General features: G+C 34.6%; 1 protein-coding gene across 15 annotated transcripts in view; it reads left to right on the top strand.

Moving 5' to 3' along the window:
- The window catches only part of RALYL (RALY RNA binding protein like), a 737,315-nt gene that overhangs the window by 71,126 nt on the left and 653,380 nt on the right, over window positions 1–12,809 (top strand). Inside the window, exon 1 of one of the 15 annotated variants that reach the window (XM_073018174.1) lies at window positions 3,624–3,962. The exons of the other annotated variants lie outside the window; for them this stretch is intronic. The gene's annotated coding sequence lies outside the window, so the exon portion shown is untranslated. Of the gene's footprint in view, window positions 1–3,623; window positions 3,963–12,809 lie in introns of those variants that run through there. 15 annotated transcript variants of the gene reach the window in all.

Consider the following 12,809-nt stretch of genomic DNA (forward strand, 5'->3'; position numbering starts at 1 on the left):
AATAATTTGTATGTGTAAGCTACTATGCTAGAATATATAGGACATAAAATTTTAGATACAGACTCTGCCTTTACAGAACTTTCTTATAGTAAGAGTTACCAAACTCACTGCAGAGTCTGAAATATCATGTAAAAGTAATTTGAAAGTGCTGAAAAAATACAGATTATTTTTGATTGGTGAAGATCATGGAAAAATTAGTTGAGATGATATTAAAAGATATATTGAATTTAAATCGACAGAATTTGGGAAAACGTCATCAAACCCTTAGAACAAATATGTGAACTGGGTAAGTTCAGGATGTATCTGTAAATTCAAAAGAACCTGTTTTTTTAACTAGTGCTTCAAATCTTTGATGGAAGTTAGTGCAAGTTTTTCTAGAAAGTTCAGTCAGGACCAGTAGGTACAGAGATTTGAAATCCAAATTTAAGAGTTTGACATTTTTTTTTAATCACTTGAACTTTTTCAAGGAGAAACTTTTCCCTGTTTATCTTTCTATTCATTAAACATTGCCGCAGAATAAACAATAAATATTTGTGCAAAAATCAATTACTAATGACATAATTATAGGTGCACATCTGAAATGACTGTGTCCATGTTTACATTCACTTATATAGAGTTTTCCCCAGAAAATTTATTTAAATTTTTCAAAACCAATTATATGGAAATGGATGAATGAATGAGATATTCCATATAATTTCACTGTAGACTAAATTAGAAGATATTTTTCCCTTTTATAACCAGGAGCATAACTAAGGATACCACTTAGCAAAATTATTATGATTATGAGTAAGGTTTCATTTAAAAATATTTTGAAAGGCATAGACTGAATATCATGAAATAATCTGGGTGATGGTAAAAGAAACAATTTGCACAATTACAGGTCCACCAAAGGCCAGAGCTGCAAAGGGTATGTCTGATTGCTGGTGAAGGGTATAATTATCTCTGAGGTTGGGAAGGGTTATATGTGCTGGCTTGTTTGCCAACATCTGTCAGCTGTTTCTGTGTACCACATTTTCTGTTCTAGTTTTGAGTCTTAATATAAAGTCTTCAAATATTCCTGGCAAGAGTAGAGTTATGTATATGCAAAAATATATTCAGGTTTGTCTCTTAACATATGTTCTTACACAAAGAATAACATTTCTACTTTCTGAACAGCATTTTAAATTTTCTAGCAGAAACCTGTATTTTGCTACTTAACAATTTTCATTAACTCAAGTTGTGTTCTTATATCAAATAGCAGGAAAGGGGCTTCCTATGTATTAACTGAGAGTGATTTACATTAAAAGACATTCTAGACTTAAAACCATTTCTGAAGGTTATGCTTCCTGTCCTGAGAACTTTTTCAGTAATTTTGGCACTACTTGATGTCCTTATCTTGGCTGTATCCTTAAAATAGTAGGCTCATCATGCAGCGGTGGTAGAGAAAGTGAACTGGACTTAGGTAACAGAAATTTCTCTGAATCAGGGCAGTGTTATTTATTGACTTTGTAACTTTCAATGAATGAGTTAACCTCTTCGTGTCTCAATTCACTTTTCTTATTCTAAGGGCCTTACATGAATTAACTTATTTAATTCTCAGACAGCTCTAGGGAATGGTACCACAATGATCATGCTCACTTTCTTAATTAGGAAACTGAAGTAGAAAGAGGTTAAGTAATTTACCCAGACAGCTGAATGCAAGCATAGGAATTGAATCAGGCTTCTGTCCCCCAATCCATAACTTTACCCGTGTTCTTCTGTGTCTCGCTAATATTATCTACTTTATTATTTTGAGGATTAAATGAGATAATTTCTGGCCATAGCAGATGCTTAATAAGCATATTAAGCCATTATAACTCGAATATAAATATATTTATTATATTTATTAGTTTTTTTACTCTTAATATAAACTTTGGGGAATTAGAGATTTTTTTAAAAAGTTAATTTTTTTACAACAAAAATTATTCTTGATAAAGTAAAGAAACTTTCTGAGAAAAAGATTGCATAAATACTTTGGTCAGTAAATGCAATTAGAAAATGTTCAGGTGGTTGGTAGAGCCCCACTTTCAGCATGAATTGCTTTATAGAGCATTAGGTCACAGATTATTGAATCTTATAATTACAGAAGAAAATTTACGCAGGATTTCATTGTTTTTGCCTACTTAAGTTCCAGTTACAACAGGCTATGCCTGGAGTTGAAGGGTCATACTTAGAGCAATGACACTTTGACAAAATGAAGCACCACTTAATTACTTAATGGGACTGGAAAATACCAGGCACAGCCATAAAATGCTAAAGGTTCATAGCAGGAAAACCTTTTGGTGTTAACAAATTTTCATCAACATCGTCATGGTGATATTAACATATGCCTTCTAAAACCAGGTCAGAAATTACATCATGCCTGATTCGTGGCCAATTGTTGGCAGGCTAGGAGTAACTCTAGGGCATTAGGCAACAGGCACTTGTCATACTTAAAGCATCTTTTCTCTGTGTGATTCCATAAGCTATCTAACTGGAAAGGTACAACTCCTGAAGCTGCATTGGCTTGATTTTCCCAGTAAAAATTTAAAATAGGCAAAAATGTTTGCTACAAACATCAGTTTGTGGATATTTGAAACTTACTGTTTAAAGAACAAATTATTTTGTGAAAAAAAGAACTGTCATTTCTAGATGAGACTATTAGGATAAAACTGCCTCTAAGCAAGTTGGATAGTAACAGGAAAATATTTCAAGGACAAATAGAAATAAAAAAGGAGTTTTGGACTACTGAATTTAGAGTTCTTGTTGGGTATCTACATGAAAATTCTAGAAGATATCTAGACATACAGTTCTTGAACTTGGAAACAGCTTATTTGGTGTCTGAAGCCTGGGGACTGAGGTAGCCACATGTACATAGTGTTGTTTATCAGATTTTCAATAAAGTGGAGGATTGTGGTGGTGGGATTTGCTTGTGGTCCTCTTCCTTTATCTGTTTGTCTCATCAGTAATTTAGATGAGCACAGATAACATGGGTGAGTATCTCAGGATTTCAAATATTGTAAAAATGAGTGATATAATTAATATATTATACAACAAAATCAGAATTCAGTAAATTTTATTTCACTACAATCAGTGTCAACAAAGTGAAAATTTATAGTAATAAATATTAAATTCTACATTTACGTTGAAACAGTAAATACAGTCCTACAGAAAGACTCGTGAAGTCATACTCTAAAGTGCTTAGTTGAAGATGAACTAGGTGTTCTTTCGTTTACGTTTTCTTTTCCTCACAGGTGGCTTCTACAACTCCTTCTCCTTGCCCAAATAAACAATTTGCAGTATTTGATTGTATCAAAAAAAGGCATTCTCTCTATAATTTATGTCTGGGACTTCGCATATTGTTTCTGATTCTCATTCTTAAGATTGTAATACAGGCCGGGCGCGGTGGCTCAAGCCTGTAATCCTAGCACTTTGGGAGGCTGAGACAGGTGGATCACAGGGTCAGGATATCGAGACCATCCTGGCTAACGCGGTGAGACCCCGTCTCTACTAAAAAAAAAAAAAAAAATACAAAAAACTAGCCGGGCAAGGTGGCGGGCACCTGTAGTCCCAGCTACTCGGGAGGCTGAGGCAGGAGAATGGCGTGAACCCGGGAGGCGGAGCTTGCAGTGAGCTGAGATCCGGCCACTGTACTCCAGTCTTGGCGACAGAGCGAGACCCTGTCTCAAAAAAAAAAAAAAAAAAAAAGATTGTAATACAGTCAGAGAAATTACAGTAATTTTAATGATTCAAAAGTAGATGATTTGTTTAAAGATGATATAAAAATGGTTTAATAATTTTTTACCAAGGTGATATTGGGTGCATATAATTCAAGGATTGTTACTGTATTGCCTTTCCCCACAAAATCACTTTTTAACATTTTCCCACAAACTCATTCCCATGATGTCTTTCACAGCTCAGCTCTAGAGATACCTCATCTGTGAGGACTTCCTCGATATTCCCAGGTATGAACCACTCCCCTCTTTTGTGTTCTCTTTGTGTTTCTGTTCTATCTTTATTGTTTGAGGATTTACCACATTGAAAGACATTAGTTTATTGATACTTGTGTCCGTCTCCTCTAGATTGCAAGGGATGTGAGAATGCAGACCTCATCTTACTAATATGTTATTTATGTCTGTGGCCTAAGTCTTCGCTCATTTCTGACAATATGTTTTTGTACCAAATTGAACTGGGGGTGTAATAGAAATGTTCTATCGTTCTCTGGAGGAAAGAAATAGGGCCAGAGGGCAGAAGTGACAAGGACACAGATTATTTAAGCTCATTACTAATAATTAGAGCTGTCTGAAAATGAAATGACCCGCCTTTACAATGTAGGTCAAACACAAGGTGAATGATAATGCAGAAGAAATGTTGCATAGCCTGACCTCTAAATTCCCCTCCAACTTCTGTATTCCATGCCTTACATTTTTCTCTTGTGTCATTAACTACCCTCTTAGGTAGTCTTCAAAAGCACTTTCATATATGTTATCTCATTTATTTGAACAAATTTCCTGTGATGTATGTAGGGACAGGTATTATCATTCTAATTGTTCAGTAAAATGAGGCATAAAGAAGTTAAGCGACTTGAACAGGGATACTCAGCATTAAATGTGAGACCAGAATACAATATTCCTCATGGCAGTTCAATAATTTTTTTAGATGGACTATGTGAAATTATCAGATTTTCACATTTTGGGGGACATAGTGATTCAGATATTCATTAAATAATATGTTTTTCCTGATTATGCTTGTATAGAGGCTTGTGTTTTTGTGGTCAAACTACTTATTATCTTTTTATCCCACCTTTAATTTTATACTTATTGATGATTCTGAACAGCCAGAAAAACAACAGAAAAGTGTATAAAACTTAGTGCCTAAAAAAAGCAGTGATAACATGCTGTGTGTTTCAGCAGTCTAGTTGTGTGATGGAAGCTCACGTGAATATACACACTGGGTTCCTTTTCTAGATCCCCAAGAACGGAGACCAGGCTGTTGCAATTTACTCATCAGATTTAGCAGGGATTTCTGAGTTCACTGTATTCCCTGGAAAGGCTAAAGATACAGAAGAGTCATTTTGGCTTACATTAAAAACTGACTGTGTGTTTTATTTTATTATGGTCTATCTGGGTCTGGTCTGCCAGCTATAGAAGAAAGATTGCTTTTACAATTTACATATTTCCTGAAGAAGAGTTAAGACCATGTGAAAAAAGTTAACTGATTATTTCTGATATTTTTTTTCTCTAAAAGAAACAACATTAGCCCCAGAAACATGCAATTTATCCATGAAACAAACTTGCACATATGCCTCCAGAACCTAAAATAAAAGTTGGAAGAAAAAAAAATAGAAAGTGCCTTAGAATTTAGTGGCTTAGCAAACTGGCACTTATTTTTTCTCATGATGATGTGTATTTATTGTTCCTGTCCCAGGAACAAGACCACTTAGAGTGGTCTCAGGTGTGATCACTCATGCAGCTACAGTCAGCTGGTGGTCGAGCTGGGGTGTCAGCTGAAGCCCCTTTGTTCTCCTCTATGTGGCCTGCTCCGACAGCTAATTTGTGCCAAGTTCTCAGAGAGAGAACGTGGAAGCTGCCAATCTGATTAAGGCCCAGACTCTGAAGTACAAGAATGTCACTTTAGTCACATTCTCTTGATCACAGCAAGTCAAGTCACTAGCCCAGCTCAGATTAAAGAGGAGGAGAAATTGTCTTTTAAAGACAGGAGCAATATGCATGAAAGGGTTAAGGAGAATTGATGGTGGCCACTGTTGGTGACCATAGTTGCATTTGGCTATTACCATGACCAACCAGGAAAACAGTAACATTCAGAGAGAAAGATGTGAGTTCTGGAATTACATTGCTAATTTTTCAAGATCATAGTGCTAGTTACCTAAAAATCATATGAATGGTGTTTCTCTATATGTTGATTAAAAACCCTAACAATACCAAATTTCTTGGAGTAAACCAATCTGTGATTAATTCTGTTGGTACAGTTATGCTTTACCATTTATATAGCAATTTTTGTAATTTTGCAGTGTGATAAACATTTTCTGAAAACTAGCAGATGACAATTTTGGGATCTTGAATTTCTGTGATCTATATATTTATTGTTTAACTGTTTCTGCTGCCTTAAGATACTTAATTATGTTTAAATATGCTTTGTCCCACTGACTTGGTGTAACTACAATAGGTTATTTACAGTTTTTTGATAATTTAGTTTTTCATTAATTCCTGTTTTATTCAGGTAGAATTAATTTTTAATTAATTTTATATTTCCTTTAAAAATATCTGATTTAGTTATAAATTATATCAGCAAAATCATGAATTGTGTTTGTTTTTACCACTTCTTGTCAATGTTGATAGAGTTTGCCTGTGTTGTCGCACAAGTTTCATCTTTAATTGTAGTTCCCATAATCCCCACGTGCAGTGGAAGGGACCAGGTGGAGATAATTGAATCATGAGGGCAGTTTCTCCCATCCTCTCCTCCTTATAGTAAGTTCTCAGGATAGCTGATGGTTTTATAAGGCGCTTCTCCCTTTTGCGCTGCACTTCTCCTTGCATCCACCATATGAAGAAGGACACATTTGCTTCCCCTTCTGCCATGACTGTATGTTTCCTGAGGCCTCCCCAGCCCTGCGAAACTGTGAGTCTATTAAACTTCTTTCCTTACCCAGTCTCAGGCAGTTCTTTATAGCAGCATGAGAATGGACTGATGTAAATATTTTAAAAATGTTCAGTTTTTTTTTTTTCTGTAGAATACTATTTTGAAATCTGAATATATGGCTCTGCAATATTAGTCGAAATCATCTGGGTTTGCTTTTATTAATTTTACCTGAATTTATTTATTTTCTAGGCAATCAATGTGTGCAAATTTTTTAAATATGTTTTATTACTTTATTTGTGATATGGAATTAGAATAGCAATCTTGGTGTTTTTAAGATGTGTATCTTAAAAACTTTAAGCTGCATTTTTGAAGTTCATCACATTAATTCAGATTTTCATAATCAAAAAAATAAAATGCACTATTTATTTCTCAATTGCCTTGCAGTAGACTTCACGTAATAAACACACTTGACAGAGAAAATTTTGTATCATCACTTACTAAACTCAAAGTTATTTAAAAATGTTCTACTACATCACTACCATACTCAGAATATTCTCATGGCAATAAATTAGGCTCTGTTCTGTTGATAGGAATTTGTATGACAACAGTGAATGTGGGGTCATGGTTCCAGAACAGAGATTTTTGATATGTTTTCTGTTTGTAGATGTTATTAATTTTAGTGTTTAAAGCCTAGTCCTCTGATTTAACATTTCATTCTGGCAACTGTGTTATTTCACGAGTGGAAAAATATGGTGCACTTTTTAAAAAAATCATGGCTTTTATAGGCATAAGAGTGTTTGTTCTGATTCACAATGGAGACTCAAAATAACATTTCAAGTTTACTTATGTGCAAAGACTATTTACAAACCTAAACTGAAAACAGTCTTTCAATGTGTTATCAAAATGTTTATAGTTTCTTTTTCTGGAGAAACGAAATGTTAATTATTGAATAAAATTACATTCTGTTTCTTGAGCATTTCTGTAAATAAAAAGCGAATAAAACTAGAATTTTATTGTTTTTAATAAATGTTTTTATAATGAATGATAATACACTTACATATAATTTAATAAATTGTCCTATCCTGTTCTGTAAAATAAGTGGCCTGAATTACTTTTATAGACTTTTGATAAATAGAAATAATAATGTTTTTACATTCTTAGGTGAATTATATAGAATATTCTGCAACTAGAGTTGTCCAACCTGTAGGTGATCTATTAATGGGTCATGAAATCAACTTATTTGGTTAAACTTGGCATTAACAAAAAGGCATCAAATTGACTAAAATAGATCCGAGTGAAGAATAGTAGAATACATAGGTGTGCAGTGAAGAGTAGATTTTATTTCATGAAGATTTTGTTTCAGTCTATACATTTATGTGTGGTTGGTCACTGTAAAATATGCCTCTAGCTAAGGATAATGGTCAAATCAATTGGAAAGGTACCTGTTGAGAAGTGACTCTAATTTTTTTAATAACAAGATTAAATTTCATTACTGAACTAAGTCTAGTGTCTCTAGCTGTAATTTGATGAGCCACAGATTATTTTAAAATATTCTATCCTGACTTCTCCAAAATGCAATATATCAATGTAGCAAAATTCCACTTATACCTTATGAATATATGCAAATAAAATAAAGACTAGCTATTATTAATTGGGAAAAGTGTGAAATTTTCGTCTTCAAAGTTCAAAGTAAATATTCGCCTACTGTATTAAGTGCTTTCTTTAATACTAAAATGCCTGGCACTCATGTATTGATTTACCTCGAATTTCTCAGTTTATTATTCATAACTGTAGGACAGTTGTCTGTCATACTTGAAGTATTTTGACAGAAAACTTTCCGTGTGTAAGAGTTAATGTATTGACTTACACAAGAGGAAGTGTTACAATATTAAAAATAGCAGGTTTCTATTTACTTGTATGTTGTGACATGACAAGTTACTTTCAAAATGAGGTGAAGTATAATATATAAAAAATCTATATAATAAAAGTGTGAATTCCCTCATTCTGAATGCAATTTAAATAATTATTGTGTTTAAAAATCTGTAGTTGTTAATCAATGGTTAATCTATTAGGTTAGTATTGAAGACTGATTATTTTTTATTTTTATTTTTAATGCTGGGGTACATGTGCAGGATGTACAGGTTTGTTACGTAGGTTATCATGTGCCATAATGATTTGCTGTACCTATCAACCCATCACCTCAGCTATTAAGCCCAGCGTCTATTAGCTATTTCTCCTAATACTCTATCCTCCCCCACCTCACCCCGACACGACAGGCCTCAGTGTGCATTGTTCCTCTCCCTGTGTCCATGTGATCTCATTGTTCATCTCCCACTTATGAGTGAGAATATGCGGTGTTTGGTTTTCTATTCCTGCATTAGTTTGTGGAGAATAATGGCTTCCAGCGTCATTCATGTCCCTGCAAAGGACATGATCTCATTCTTTTTTATGGTTGCATAGTATTCCATGGAATATGTGTACCATATTTTCTTAATCCAGTCTATCATTGATGGACATTTGGGTTGATTCCTCGTCCTTGCTATTGTGAATAGTGCTGCAATGAATATGCATGTGCATGTATCTTTGTAATAGAATGATTTCTATTCCTTTGGGTATGTATCCAAAAATGGAATTGCTGGGTCAGATAACATTTCTGGTGCTAAGTCCTTGAAGAATTGCCACATTATCTTGCACAATGGTTGAACTAATTTACATTCCCACTAACAGTGTAAAAGCATTCCTATTTCTCCACCATCTCACCAGCATCTGTTGTTTCTTGACTTTTTAATAATGGCCATTCTGACTGGTGTGAGATGGTATCTCATTGTGGTTTTTATTTGTATTTCTCTATTGATCAGTGATGTTGAGCTTTTTTCATATGTTTCGTGGTTACATGAATGTCATTTGAGATGTGATTGTTCATGTCCTTTGCCCACTTTTTAATGTTTTTTTTTTTTTTTTTTTTTTTTTTTTCTTGTAAATTTGTTTGAGTTCCCTGTAGATTCTGGACATTAGGCCTTTGTTAGATAAATAGATTGCAGAGATTTTCTCCTACTCTGTTAGGTGTCTGTTCGCTCTGATGATAGTTTCTTTTGCTGTGCAAAAGCTCTTTAGATGAATTAGATTTTTTTAATTCTTAGTAATTGGTCAGTCATATAATTGTACCTTGGTTTAGTTTTCTGCTGAAAGGTGTATTCTCTCTTCAAGAAACTAACATTTTAATTGAGGAGATAAAATAAAAACACAAAATACGTGAGCTCTTGAAATCAACAATGATGTTTATAACTCTTATATCTGCAGTAGTTTCTTTAACAAAACCTCAGTATTGTTGAATGAATGGATTATTGAATGAATTGATTTACATGATGTGGGAAAACTGTGGTAATATCTAAAATTTAACATGTAGTTAGAGAACGAAGGAGCTAGTATGATCTCAAGTTGTTGGAGAAAGTATTAAAGGCAGTCGGACTAGATCTGAATGCTAATGACTAGTCTGCTGTGTTCTAGATTAGGGGGAAACTTCACAAGCAAAAGTGCTGTCATGAGCTAGATGTGCTTGTAAAGCCTGCCCTAAGCTGCCTCTTTTCTTTTTCTGGAGAAAGATAATCTTTTTCATAGTCCTTGTTGGTGTGCACATATTAACAGCCCCCTAAAGTTGTCTGTACGCTAATCCTCAGGACCTGTGAATGCCACCTTACACACAAAAGGTAATTTGAAGATCTGATTAAGGATATGGATGTTGAGATGGGTAAATTATCCTCGACTATCCAGGTGGGCTCAGATGAATCACATGAGTCCTTAAATGTAGATAATCTTTCCAGTTGTGACCAGAAAGAGATACTATGGCAGAGGGAGAAAAATTCAAATGTGAGAGATACCCAACCTGCCATTACTGGCTTTGGAGATGGAGGAAAGGGCCGTGAGGCAAGGAGTGGTGGGTGGCATCTAAAAGCTGGGATAGGCCCTCAGTTGACAGCCAGAAAGGAGACAGGGACCTCAGTGCTACACCCAGATGAAAGTGAATCCTACAAATAACCTGATGAGCAAGGTTTAGAGCCACCCAAAAGGAACACAGCCATGTGAAACTGATTTTAGCCTGATGAAACCAATATCAGACTGTGATATGCAGAACTGTAAAATAAAATAACTTGGATTGTTTAAAACACTAAAGTTGTGGTTAATTTGCAATAGCAGCATATACCCCATCACAGTGATGGTTCAGACAGCTGATGGTAACTCTGTGATTGGTTTGATAGGTACCATTCTTTACCTAATCGTTCCTGAATCTGTCACTCACCACCTTCTATATGCAAACATATAATTTTTTAACAAGATGAGATATTGCAGTCTTTGAGTCGTTCCAGTTCTCATATTCATCCCTTTCTTTCCTTTCCTGTACCCACAATCCTAATCCTGGCCTCATCACATCTAGATTTGCCAAGTACTTGAGCCTCCTTTTAAATAAACTTTTTTAAACTCCTTTTGATCTTGTTACTTCCCAAGTCAAAAACTTTAAATGGTTCCTTGATGTTAATAGCCTCTGTAGTATAGCTTTCAAGGTACTCTGCAGCCTGGTTTCAACTTGCATTTATTATTTCTCATATCTCATTATATTTCTACAGAAATCATCTTACCTAGCCAACATGACTCCTTCAGAATCCCCCAGATATACCTCTTGGTTTTTTGCCAGTGTGATATTTTTGCCTGTCTCATTCCTCTCACCTTCAACGTATTTACTCACTGGCATACTTTGCTAATTCAAACCCTAGTTCTCTTTTGTTTCGTGTCTTTCAGATTAGCAAATGCTTTGCCCCTGCAATAGATTATGCTCCTATTCTTTTAAAAACAATGAAAAGGAAACTTCAAAGCTCCAAGAGAATGAGACCAATGAAATCATGTTCCTTTTTTTCCTATCAAATGTAATCTCAGATAGTATTTTGATTTTTCCAAAATCATTTTCCTGTTTAGTCCTGAAGGCAGGAATCTGCAAATATCAAACTATCCTAGACTTCACAGCTGGGTCAGATAGATCAGGCTAGCCCTCTGGCAAGGAGCATTTTGACCCTTTGTTTTTCATTGTTTCCTAGACAGAGATTGAGAATTCTGGTGAAATCAAATTACAACCTCAGTAGGTAAATGACAATCCTTTAAATTGATGTGAGAAACAAAGGGATTCCTATCTCCCTGATGAGTATTCAGGGACTTATACTGAGAGAGAGTATAAACATGAGGCCTTAAGCAACAGATGTGCTCATTATTCACTCTCAAAGCAGATCTGCAGGAATCTTAACAGGAAAGAGCGGAGAGATCTTGCTTGGCAGTCTTGCTAAAGGAAAATGACCATAATCTATTCTTTTCTTCTTTCACATAAGAAAGAAAAAATATTTCATAGTGATCTATGAGTTTTAGGGTGCCTTTATTTTCCTGAGAATCCCTCAAAATATCCGGTTCAAATATTAAATATTTTGATCCCTATTGTAAACTCCAGAAGCCTCTAATACCTGAAGCATGCATTAATGAATGTAATCGTGAATTGGCTGATGAGACTTATTCATGATCTTTCATTCTTACTTAAATTGTATATTGTGTTTTAATTATCACCTCCTTTTGTTACATTTCCTTAACCAAATGATAAGTTCTTTGATGGTAGCACCTTATCTTTATTTTTTGCTGTATTCATAAAAGTGCACACAGAACTGTCACTCAAATAATGTTTACTGAATATTTACCTCAAGTCAAGCACTCTTCTGCTTGTGTTATGCCATGTCTTGCCTATGTTAAGTTCTTTTTCCCATGCCTGGAATACCATTTTAAACTACCTGCTACCAAGAAAGCCACACCCTTTCAGCAGACCCAGAGAAATACAGCTAAAAAAAAAAAAAAGAAAAAAAAAAAGCAAACTGTTTATTATTTGAACGTTTACAGACATCTTTGCACTTGATTCAATACCTTATAAAATCCTTGATTTGTCTAAAATAGTTTAAAATTTGGGCACAAGAATTGAGAGGTGTTTTTAGTTGTTGTTGTTGTTTTTAAACAGGGTTTACATAAACCCTATCACTGCAGCTGAAATCAAAGTAGAGAAAATTCCAAGGACATTGACTATATTGGATTCAGTATCAGGCAGTCTAGGCTATCCTGTCGTTTTTTTCTGCTGAATACATGCTAACATGACTATCAGTGTTAATCAATGTTAAACTTGCTCCATTTGT

This window comes from Chlorocebus sabaeus, chromosome 8 (assembly GCF_047675955.1).
Source record: "Chlorocebus sabaeus isolate Y175 chromosome 8, mChlSab1.0.hap1, whole genome shotgun sequence".
Lineage (NCBI taxonomy): Eukaryota > Metazoa > Chordata > Mammalia > Primates > Cercopithecidae > Chlorocebus > Chlorocebus sabaeus.